We start from the raw sequence: 13178 nt of genomic DNA, 5'->3' as shown, positions 1-13178 counted from the left end.
AACATGTTTATAGCAGATGGTACTAGAAGATAAAAGTACTTGCAGTTTTGCATAAAACTTAAATGTGAATATTAGACATATCTAGAGCATCTTCTTATGCAAGGAATCTAGCCTGTCTTGCATTATACGTGCTCCTCTTTGATCTGCCTCTAGGATCTAACTCTTCATACAAAATGGTCATTCAAGATGTGTTCCCCCAAAAAGCCAATTCCTGCCTCAGGAGAAATACTGGATATGTCATTTTAAAACTGCACTTGTAAAAGTTTGGTTTTGTGAAAATATCCTTTAAGTCTTTTTAAAACTACTTTTGCAAAGTTTCGTGCAAATATCTTTTGAAATTCAATGGATGCTGAAAATTTATTTAAACAGGGGTTTAAAAAGAATTCATTCAAGCTCTACAAACTCTCTGTAATTGCCATTAGGATGCAGAGAACAGGATGACAACTTTCTTACATCAATTTCTGTGAAGGCAATCATCAAGGGGTGTTAAAAAAACAAAGCGTAGGAGGAAAACATCATTTTTAACAAGAAACATTCTGGTGCAGAGAAACCACTCTGAGACCTAACAAGTAAGTGATAATTTATCATCAGCCTCATTATCAAAAAATATTCACTAAGCTCATCAGTGGTGTACAATTTCTTTGTACACAATTCTTTTAGTTTCTTGGCAGTATAAAGTCCCTAAAGACCCTAAAAAGGAGGAAAGATTTATAAATATCTTAGAAACAGAGAGAGGTTATTATTGATTCAGAAATTTAACATTTAGCACTTTAAGTAGGCCACAACTATTTCTGGCATATACTTTATGTGATGCACATGTTTTTTAAAAATGAAAAAAAAAAAATGTAAAAGGCAGCAAGTTTCCTAGAGTTATCATTTTAATGACAAGCTTTTAGCCCAGGTAAATATGTTGTTTATATTCAGCTGTTCAAGAACATTTATTTTGTTTATCTGATTTTGGTTGATTTTACTTCATGTTATTTTATTCTGCAGTGAAGGAAGACCACTTAGGTGGGTTAGATCAGTCAAGTTTACATGTAATTTTTTTTGGTTTAATAATAAAATCAGAGCAATCTTTGTTAAAATACCAATCTTTGTCAGAGATTTAGTAATTAATTCTTCATATACACGTATAGTATTTGCACAGCATTTGTACAGTGTTCTATTCACTGTAAATAAGTGGAATCTAGACTCGATACTATGCCTGGTTAATGGTAGATCTCAGAACGGAATCGTTCTCCTGAAGTGATAGTCATAGAGTAAACTAGGAAGCAGAGGAAAATAAACTGAGTTGTAGAGTTTGTCAAACCTAAATTAATCATATTCTTATCAAAGAGTCCCTCCATTTTATATTATAAAGAGGCAGACCTAGCTTTCTATTGGCTTGAAAACATAGTCAAAGTCACATTGAAAAAAGAAAAATCACTGTATTGGGGATTAGATCTCAGTTCTAGCTCTTGTGTCTATTAACACAGCCAGTATCAGCTTAATAGAATAAATCTCCATAGTTTCTTTGATCCTTAGTTCCCCATCCAGGAAACGAGGGGTTAATTTGTGCTACTGTGGTGTGACTATGTTTAGGGAGATGCCTCTTTAAAGAGACAAAAATTTACAGGATCAGAATATTTAACTTTTAAATGCTGTCAATATTTTGGACTAGCTGCCTCCTATGTGTTGTTACTCATTTCCTTTGTTTTGTTTTGTCCTTGGACTTCACATGGATAGCGCTTAGATTGGAATTTTTATCTTAACCCAGAAACGTAATGATATCTCTTCTTCCAAACATTATACTGACAATAATCTAAGCCCTATCACTAGTCATCATGACTCCCACATCTTTTCCATCCTCCGGTTTACATATGAGTTTGCAACTGTATGTTTCTGACTATCTATTCCCAGCTCACATCAGCACGAGCAGGCCCAGACAGAATGTAATCAGTAAACCTCCTTCTGGCTCTATTTTTATTTTTTCTTTATTTTTTATTTTTTAAGGGTGGGAGGGTGGTCTAGCCCTAAAGTTTCTAATGCAAGTTAAGAATGGAGACTTTAAACACCTAACTGTTCTCATTGACGCTGTACCTATAAATAGGACCAAACCTGCAATTCTCTAAGACTGTTACAGTCAATAAAAGGTCGCAAAAGATATTTCATCTCTTTTCACAATGAGAGTTCATTTTACTTCACCTTGGATTTTTACCATGTTCTCTCTAACTTTTGGATTCTTACTTTTCTGAACTTAATCCTCAGTTTTCTCTACAATTTTGAATTGGCCTCTTTTATTTTGTCGTCCCTTAACTCTCCCATTCCTCTTTCTTTCCAAACCACAAATCCCTAGACCAATAGAGATAATCCTGCATGGATTAGGACCTTATACCATCACACAGACACAAATGCACACTCAAATGACATCATGCAGTATATATCGGCTATATTGAGTCTCTAACCCCCAAATATATAGCTATTTCTGAATAAAAGCACATGGTCAGAGTGTAAAGATAAGAACATGAGAAGATTCTGAACATTACTAGCTGTGAGGGATAAAGAATTAAAACCACAGTAAGATACTACTTCATACTCACTCAGATGCCTAAATTAAGGCAGATAGAAACAAGTGCTGGTGAGGCTGTGGAGAAATTGGAATCTTTGGACACTGCTGGTGGGGATGTAAAATGGTACAGCTACTTTAAAAGACATTTTGGCATTTCCTCAAAAGATTAAACACAGAGTTACCATATAACTTATCAGTCTTACTGCTAGAGAAATAAAAATGTCCACACAAAAACGTGTACACGTGTTCATAACAGCCAAAAAGTGGAAACGACCCAAATGTCCATCAACTGATGAATGAATAACTAAAATGCGATATATCCATACTGTGAGATAGTATCTGTCAATAAAAGGAAATGAGGTATTGATACATACTACAACAAGGATGAACCTTGAAAATGTCTAAGTGAAAGAAGCCAGTCCGCAAAGACCACATATTGTGTACTTCCATTTATATGACATGCTTAGAATAGGCAGATCAAGAGAGAAAGCAGATTAGTGGTTGCCTAGGGTTGGGATGGGGAGGGTTGGGGAGAAATGGACAGTGACTCTTAATGGGTACCAGGCTCCTTTTTGGAGTGATGCAAATGTCCTAAAATTGATTATGAAAATGGTTGCAGAACTCGGCGAATATGCTAAAATCCATTGAATTGTTCACTATAAATTATTGAATTGTATGGTATGTGAATTATATCTCCGTAAAGCTGTTGTATATAAAGATAAACATAAAGAGAAAAGTTGATAGACAAGTTCTTAGTGATGTCTTTTGTCTTACTTGGATTTGGAGATACCAGTAAAATTTAGGCCAACTCTTAATTTTCAATGTTTATCTGCAACAAATCTCAGATTCTTGGCAAATTCCAAAAAGATTAAAGGGAGCGAAATGATCCCCTGCCTAATTATTGCATAGCAGAAAGAACAGTACTCACTGAAGCCTGGCAGTGAAAAGAGAAATGATCCAACATGCTGTGTTTTTCCACAATTGCAAAGAAAGCAAACAAACAATCGTGGATTTTCTCCAGACCCAGGGTTGTCAGTGTAAGCACAACAAAGCACTATGATGTTGTGGCAGTTATGTTATAAGCGCAAGTAGGAAATCTGAAATGTGTGCTTTAGAAAATATTTGCGAAGATGCGTAACGTGAAATTATGCCTCCCAAGATTGGCTAATGAGCAATCAGCGAATGAGATTCTTTCCATGGGAGAAATCATTCACACCCTAATGTTTGTGTAGGGTTCCAAATTACCTCAGCACGTCTAACTTAACCTCAATCATAGACTTTCAAGCTTAGAAAAATTTACTGCAAAATTTAGGCCAAAATGCAAGCTAAGAGTTACTGATATTTTTGGATTGAATACAACCACAACTTGCCATATATATATATATATATATATATATATATATATATACACACACACATATATAGTAAAAAATAACATATATGTACATATAGTAAACAATAACAAAGATATTTTGTGATTTTTGTGATGGCTGCAACTTTTATTTCATACATTTTTTTTAATGATTTTAACCCTGATAGTTATACTATATGTATCAATTTTCCTATGTGCAAAATATATGATAATAATACATCCCAAGTTCATCACCAGAAAAATAATGGAGATTGATCAAGAATGTTTGAAAATCATTTTAAAATATTCAAGTATTTGGCAACATGGCCTAAGATTATAACAGTAAAATAAGTACTACCTAGGCCAAGGGTCTGTATCTAGCAGTACCTTTCATCATGTTTTAACTTGGCATGTTATTAAAATGATAAAATTGTTTGCTGAGGACACCTAAATCCACACCATAAAAAAATAGCTTGCCACTTAGTAAATGTTAGCTTATACATAATTATAGTCAATAAACCTCAATATTACACAAATACATTTTGATGTTAATTTATGGCTCTTCCTTAATAAGGAACTGGGATGAATGCTTAGACTCAATCTCTTTTCTGGTTTGGTATGTATTCTTTTCCCATATTCTGCTGATCTATTTTTTGTCCCATACCCTTTGGGGCCTCACCCTCCATATCTGTTTTTGATGGAGTCTTCTTTTTTTTTTTTTAATTGAAGTACCGTCAGTTACAATGTGACAATTTCTCATTACTATTTGTATAAAGTCATTAGTCTTCAAAAATCGACTTCTGTGAAGGTTCATTTTTTCCAATAAGCTCTGCAAATGCTGGTTGCCACTTGCTACCCCCAAGAAAACAATAGTGCAGCTTTCGGCAATTTCCCTTTAATCAAAAGACTCCTTTTGTAAGTGGCATCTGGACTGACAGTAAATTCTCCCATTGCTCAGGACCATGACACGAGCTGGGTTAAGTTCTAAATGTTCCCTCAGCAGCCCCAGCTCAGAGGTTTCACTATTTAATCACTTTGTACTCACTATGGCAGGTTTTACCAACAAGTTAAAAATCATTGGTGGTCACCTTGTTCAGGTGGTTCAGCTAACACTTTTTTATACAAATTAAATCTAGATGATTTACTAAGTTTTAAAAGAAAAGTACATACAAAGATGAAATTATAGGATGCATTCCACAGCAAAAGTTATTCTGATTATTTGGCATTGATTTAAAATAGTAATTGAAATTGCTATTATTAAAAGAAAACCACTGATACATGTTGAATCGTTGGAGTGTTTTAGTTATCTATTGCTGTGAAACAAAAGAGTACACATTTAGTGGCTAAAACAACATGCACTTATTATGCCACAGTTTCCATGGCTAAGGAGTCTGGGTGTGGCTTACCTATGTCCTCAGGTTAGGGTCTCACAAGACTTCAATAAAGGTTTTACCTGAACTACATTCTCATCTGGGTACTGGCGAAGAGTTTGCTTCCAAGTTCACTTACTTTGTTGGCCGAATTCATTTCTTAACACCTGTAAGACTGAAAAGCTGGCTTCTTGCTGGCTATGGACAGAGGCTATCATCAGGTCCTAAAGGCTGACCCAACCCCTTGCTACCCAGGCTTCCCCAACATAGCTGCTTACTTCATCAAGCCAACAGAGAGAGTCTAGAGTGACTGCCAGCAAGACAATCTTATTTAACATACACAAGCATGGCAGTGCCATCCCATTACATTTGCCATATTCTATGGGTTAGAAGCAAGTCACAAGTCCCACCCATGCTCAGTGGGAGTGGATAACTCAGGGGCACGAACCAGGAAGTGAGAATTATAGAGACCGCCCTACAGTATTTCCACCACATGCAGTTTTTAACTAATTTAAGTGAGATGCCACAGTATATTAAATAAAATACATAATTACTATTCAGACCATGACAACTAAATATAAATAGGTATTATATCTCATATAAATAAGACCGTATATATGTGTGGTCTATAGAGATGTCATCCCTCTTGTTTCTCCTGTGCGCCTACACAATTTCTTGGGTGTGCCAAGATGACAAAGCCCTGACTGTTCTTTTTTCTGTGCCACTTCTCAAAATGGGTTATGCCAGCTGGTAACTTTGAAATGTTGTAACCCTCCTGCCCCCTGGAAAACATGCAGACTTGCTTACTGCTTTCAACAGAAAGCAGTGGAATCCCCAAGATCGGTGTTCCTCAGCTATGACACAAACCCACTGTGTGGAAGCACAGCATCCACCTGGGCTTCTTGTGCAGCCCCTGACATAAAGATGGCATCCGGTGTTCATGCTGCTTACTGTGCCAAAAGTGATAAAGTCCTTTGTTTCTGACCCAGGAGCCTTGTGTCCTTCACTGGCACCTATGAAACAGTAACAGGCTAACTTCTTAACTTATAAATATGAAATCAAATCCTGGATCTTTCACAGTTCCTGACATCATCTAATCTTGGAATTTTAGGTTAAAATTTGCTTTGAAGTCCATTCACCCATGTTTAAAATCACCAAACATCTAGTAACTGTTATTCTTTTAGCCCATTTTAAAATACTTTGAATATCACTTCCCCACGGTACTTTCCAAGGTTTAGTAACTTAACTGTCACACCAAATTTCAACTGGTCACACAGTTATGGGATCTAATGGTATTTCTGTTGAAATCTTCAAACTGGGAGGTAGAGAGAAGTCCTTCTTAAGATATACTGTTCTGATGAGATGCAATAAATTTTCTCTTTTTGTTATTTTGTTTTGATCACTTCATTTTTGGGGAGAGTAATTAGATTTATTTATTTTATCATTTTTTTTTAATGGAGGTACTGGGATTGAACTCAAGACCTCATGCATACTAAGCATGCACTCTACCTCTGAGCTATTTGCCTCCCCCTGAGATGCAACAAATTTTCTGAGACTCTTATTTAGGGCCCACCAGGCAGCCTCATTACATCAAGACTTCCCACGTGTAAAGATTTAAGCTGTGGTGGTAACCACAGTGTGATATCCAAATTTCTGTACCTTCCTAGGGCGCACTGTCTTCCCATCATAGACTGATATTTGGGTACCTTTTATAGCATCAGTTCTCCCATCCTGTCGCTATTATTTAAAGTCAATTGTATGAAACCAATGGTCAAAACTGACGGTTGCTAGAAAACAAATGCTAATGACTTCTGTTTATATATTAATCACCATAAAACATCATAATAATATCAGACCTACTGTATGTGTGCACTTGTGCCAGAAAATAAGATAAGCATTGATATACATTGTCTCATTTATCTTCAGAAGAATTATTTTAAAGAAGGTATTATTATCAATCTTATTTCATAGTTGTGAAAATTTAGGTTTAGCAGGGTGAAGTTACATGCCCAAAATGACACAGCTAAAAAATGCCAGAGCAAGTTTTGAACTCATGTCTGTTTAGTCCAAGACCTACCTCACACTTAACATTTTCTCCTTCCAAGCACTTTGCGGGTATATGTATGTAGTACCTACACATGTACAAGTGTGTATATTCACATATATGTATGTGTGTGAATACTAAATGGCTTGTGACAGTTTATTAGGCAATACTAAGAATAATTAATCATTAGAAAATATCTTTATTTTTTAGCAGTGTTGCTTGATGAGGTATTCAAGATAAAAGACTTTCTGATAACTGAAATGTATCCCTTTGAGTAATAAATACTTCTCTCTCTCTTCCTCCCTCCCTTTTTTTTTTTTTTTTGAGAGAGAGAGAGAGATAGAGGATCACTCTTTTTAACTGCTTAGTTCTCTGTAATTGCAGTAAGTGATATTAAAATGCTTCAATCATTTGTTATATAGAGAATCATAGTTTTAGACATTTTGGGGAAAGGAAAGGATAGATTCAAGCTCTATGGAATAACTTTCTGTAGGATTACAAAATGTCATGCCAGTTACTTCTGTTTTTTGATTATTTCCCCCTTTTCCATAAACTGAAATATTGGAAACACAGCTGTACCCTCTCTAGAGGTTGTAACTTGGCTTTCTGCAGAGTATATTTTTGATTTATTGGTTGAAGTTTTTGTCTCCTTTATGATTTCTTTAAACTAAAATATATCCGTCCTCAGAAGAAAAGAATGACACCTGAGCAGACAGAAATCAAGAGACAGCTGACTTCAAGTTCCTTTTTGATATTTCACATAAAATAGAATTCAAAGTTTAAGCCACATTATAAGGTGCATCTTTAGTGAGATGAGAAGAGTGAAATCTTGTATGTCTGGGATTGAGAACAACAACTTCCTTGTGACATTTTATGCCAGAAACCACCGTATTTTATGGGTTTAAAGCAGGGAGGAATCATTGGAGGACAAAATATTCATTACACGCCAATGCACACACAAGTGTGCACAGACACGTGTCTATTGCTAAGTATTTACTGACAATTTTTAAGACTGAGTTTAGAGTCATATGCACAATATTGTTATACTCAATTAAATTTTGGTTTAAAAACAAACAAAATAACTTCTACAAAAAATACAAACAGATCGAAGCCAGTAAGAAGTTTCCTTGGTACAGTTCTCCCTAGCTTTTACACATAAATGTTCTAGATTAATATTATTTTAATGACACACCAGTCTATTGCAGGAGAATCTAAATCATCAATATGTTTAAGAACTAATTTCTTAAACTAAGAATAATTTGATTTTCAGGAAACTTCAAGCTTTGCCAAAATACTTACTAGCATTTAAAAACCATGTGAGGTTATATCCACAAAGAAATTATTTTAAAATGGATAATTTTTAAAGCAGTAAATCTTCAGCAACACTATGATTATACTGAGTCATCTAAAGCCAGATTTATCTTGGATATGTCAAAAATGAATCAATTACCCATATACACATAATGTCTACCTTTCAAATTTTTGCATCGAGCCAGAGAGGTACACGGATGCTAAGCTCAGAATCTGGCACCTAGCAGGTGCTCAGTAACTATTTGTCAAATAAATAGTAAGTTCATTTCATCAGGGTGAGGGATGACCTGCTGCAGAATGACTGAGGAGTCTGGCTTCTGGCCAAAAACCTTTGTGTGACTTTTCAGGCCTGATCATAAGCGGTTACAAAGATTCTATCCAGCAGGCCTCATGGGGGAAGCTGCCCTCTGCAGACCTGATGCACAGCCAGCGCATGGCAGTGGGTCTCTGAAGGGAGCTTCAGTCAGTTAATTTATGCATAAAGTATTCGACTGTGTCCAGTTTTGTTGGTCTTGAAAATGCCTCACCCCAGTCACATCACATCCATTTCATGTCCACAAGCTGCTTCACATGCAGACCCACATCGACATTTAGAAGCCAGTTTGCACTCAGTGGTGAGCCTAGAAGATCCTAAAGTGTATGCACTTGATTTGATCTTTCAGTAGATCCCCTCCAGATGCGCTGCAGCTAAAGGCACTAGAACAGAGGTCTGCAAACTGAGGCCTGTTTGGGGATGGCCTACTTTTCTTTGACTTGTGAGTGAGAAATAATTTTTGCATTTTTAAAAGTTTGAAAAAAATAAACAAAGAAGAATATGTGACAGCAATCATATGTAGTCCACAAGTCTAACCCTTCACAGAAAACATTCATGAATCTCCGCACTAGAACATAAGCCCCCTGAGGGCAGGATTTTTGTTTTGTTTACTGTTCTTTCTCAGTAGGTAGAAAAATGCCATGGTTAAAATTAACTAAATTATTTTTAGCTTGTATACCATCTAACTTGATCTTCTGAACCAAGTTGTGCATTAAATAATAAAACTATCACATAACATGTTTTATCTTCCTACTTTAACAAATAGCCTATAAAATGACAAAATTGTCAAATTCGTCAAAATATGATGGAAGGTGTTCCATTGAGGGACAAAGAATATTTGGATGAGAAATAAAGAAATACATAATCTATCAATTATTATATACATTTATTTCATAAAATTTGTTTTCTTGCTTTCAGTTTTGCAAAATATTTATTAAGTTGTTACAGTCAAATTTTTCCATATTTTGTGCTCTACAAATCCTAATTCAAAGAATTAAAAAATATAGTTATTTTAAGAATGTATGAAATGTAAATATATGTGTCAAAATATATGAATTCAAGTAACCATTGAGAATCAAAAAATAAAACGATTTTGTTTAAATTTTTTCTTAAATATTCAAAATTATCTAATAAGAGTGAAAAATATAATTATTAAATATCAAGATTTCAAGTTAAAATTATTTAATTGAAATAGTTATTAGCAGTTTCAGTGTTATATGTGTCTGGTCGCCAAACCAAAGAAAGGTCTACATACCTACTCATTCACAAATAATGAGCTGTTTAATATTTCACAATTTCCCTCAGCCACCAAACGCAACTGTTGCAAATAACGTCTAATTCACAAATTTGTGAATACTTCTGGAAACTGGAAGCGGGAATTGATGCCGGAAAATAAACAAGATGGAAGCTCAGCATTATTGGAAAGTGATCCTTTTTGTGTGATAAATCTTTGCTTCCCTATTGACAGGAAGGATTTGACAAGCACTTCCAACACAGTCTTCGCAAACGCTTTGAAGCTGTGTTCGACTGGGAAATGGGCGATGGAACAAACCTCTAATCCTGGAATTGGATACAGTCACCGTTTCTTGGGAGAACACAGAGGAAGAGATTTTGAGCAATGTTTCCCTGTGACCTGAACGCTGTCACAGGAGCAGATCTATACACTGAAGGGCATGGTGCTAGTGCCCAGATGCCTCTGCACAATCTAATAAATTCACTTTCTTTTTACTTGTACGATTCAGGATCCTCCGTCATGAAGGACACAGAGCAGGGGCCTCTTTGTCAAGATCTAAAGGTGATACTTCTTCCAGTAATTGACTGAAGGCAGTACTATAGCGATCCTCATTTGAGGATATGAAGAAAGGGGCACATAAGGGCTTAATTTACACAAAGATGGCCAGTTAGTAAGTGGCAGAGCCAGATTCAACCCAAGAAAGTTAAATACAGAACACAAGACTTAAAAACTACACAGAATAGTGCCATGAACCTTTTAGGATTACTAACAACTCAGTTATCTGCTGCTTTCCACCCCTTCCTTACAGACGTCAGAGCTGGTCAGTCTGCAATGCTATCCTTCTCTATCGTTAGGAAGTTGATTGATGTCCTGTTGCTTTTTCTAACCTCCTGCAATACGTTTGCTCTGAGATGCTTCTATATTTACTATTATATTTATTGCTTTTTTTCTTCCCTCCTTTCCCTTCTCTTTCCTGATTGTGATTACATTGGTCTGTCTTCAGTCAGTCCCACTAATTACCCTGTTTTAGATTACACAATGCCAAATTAAAAAGATTTTTCATCTGTCCATCATTGTTCATGAAGACAGAAATTTCACATCAATGAACTGAATCATGCAACTGAAAAATAGAAAAAATATAAATCTTAATCATACTTTGACAAGTTTTTAGTTGTATTTTTCTGTCTTGCCACATTTTAATTGTTCATAGAAAACAGGAAGACTTAAATGTATAGCTTGTGATTAAACTTTGTAATCACTTTGGATCCCAGTGGAATTTTCTACATTGACAAAACTACTTTTCCAGTTATTCAGGCTTCCTTTTTGCATATGATATTGTAGTGATTATGTTACCCTGATGAGAAAAAAGCAAGTCATATTTTGCAGATTTGTATGGGAAGTACCTTTTCAAGTGCACTACAGACAAGAAATAAATTTGTGTTATGAGATCTGGCCACAACATAATTTTAATCCTTGACTATTTGTAAAATTGTGTTCCCTTGTAAAACAAAGCAGTATTAGTTACTTCCATTCATCTCAATGACTTAGGAGAAAAGGATCCTAGGAGAAGTATGTTCACACTTGGCATTAACAGTTGAAGAGGAGAGGGGTCAATCGGGTGCTTAATCCACTCAGATGTATTGAACCAAGGTGGAAGAAACGCTGAAAGGCTGTGGATACCCTACCATGGTTGGGACAGACATTGTGTATAACTTTCCTATTTACTTAGTGCTTTGAGATGGAGTTCAGTCCTAATGATTTTCCTGTGGAAAGAGCACCAGATGGGGGACGATGAAAGTGAATCATGGCCCCAAAGGGGACTGTTAGATGGTGTCCTTCATCAGCTACACGCTTCCCAGGGGGATCTCTTAGACTTTTTTACTTAGAGACCATGGATGAGAGAATGCTAAAGGTGAGGAGAGTGGACAGGCATTTGACATTACTTCTTTTAATTAGAAGAAAAAAAAATCTGTTATTTTCCCCCAGTTTTACTGAGAGATAATTGACATACAGCACTGTATAAGTTTAAGGTGTACAGAATAAAGGCTTGATCTATATATATTGTAAAATGATTATCACAATTGTCTCAGCTAATATCAATCTTCACATATGGATACAATAAAAAGGAAAGAAAGAAAGAAAGGAAAAAATTCTCCTCTTGATGAGAACTCAAGATTTACTTTCCTAACGACTTTCCTATATATCACACGGCAGTGTTAGCTGCTGTCATCACGTTGTACATCACACCCCTGGTATTTGTTTACCTTACAACTGGGAGTTTGTACACTTAACCAACTTCCTCCAATTCCCTGTTTCCCCACTCTTGCCTCTGGTAACCACAGATCTGATCTATTATACCCACAAAATATAAAACAGGTGTGCACACACACACACACACACATACACACACCCCCTCTTAAGGTGACTGATTCTAAAAACTGTTTGGATGGGCTAAGAAGTAGCTTTGATGAGATCATTCGTCCCCTCAATAGCTAATGTCGTTACTGAACAACTGCATTATCATTAGTACATGAAAATCCAGAGAATGACCTTTCAGTTTTCAGGAATTCGGGATTCTATCCACATCCTGTATCTATTTAGTACCTCAAATCTCAAATGTTTCTATGGCATTTTTTAAGAGTCTTTATCATCAAAGATTTATTTCCTCTTCAGTAAATAGCGACAAAGCCATGATAACAATCCCCAAACCAAGTGTTGATTTCCATTCATCTTGATTAGATGGGACAAAAGCAGAAGAAACTCATGCTTTCACTGGCTGGCAATAGCTGTAAATGATAGTAAAGACAGCTATTAAATACTGAGTGCATAACATACAGAAAGCTTTACATAGTATTTTATCTAAGTCCTCACCAAACATTGAGGTGGTTAAAGCAGACCCCAGAGCTAGACTAACCAGGTTTTAATTCTGGCTTCACCACATCATGAGCTGTGTGGCGCGGAGCAAGTTACTTAACTTTCTGGGACTCAGTTTCCTCATTTGCAAAAT

Source organism: Camelus bactrianus, chromosome 3, assembly GCF_048773025.1.
Source record: "Camelus bactrianus isolate YW-2024 breed Bactrian camel chromosome 3, ASM4877302v1, whole genome shotgun sequence".
Classification (NCBI taxonomy): Eukaryota; Metazoa; Chordata; class Mammalia; order Artiodactyla; family Camelidae; genus Camelus; species Camelus bactrianus.
This window is presented reverse-complemented; position numbering follows the sequence as displayed.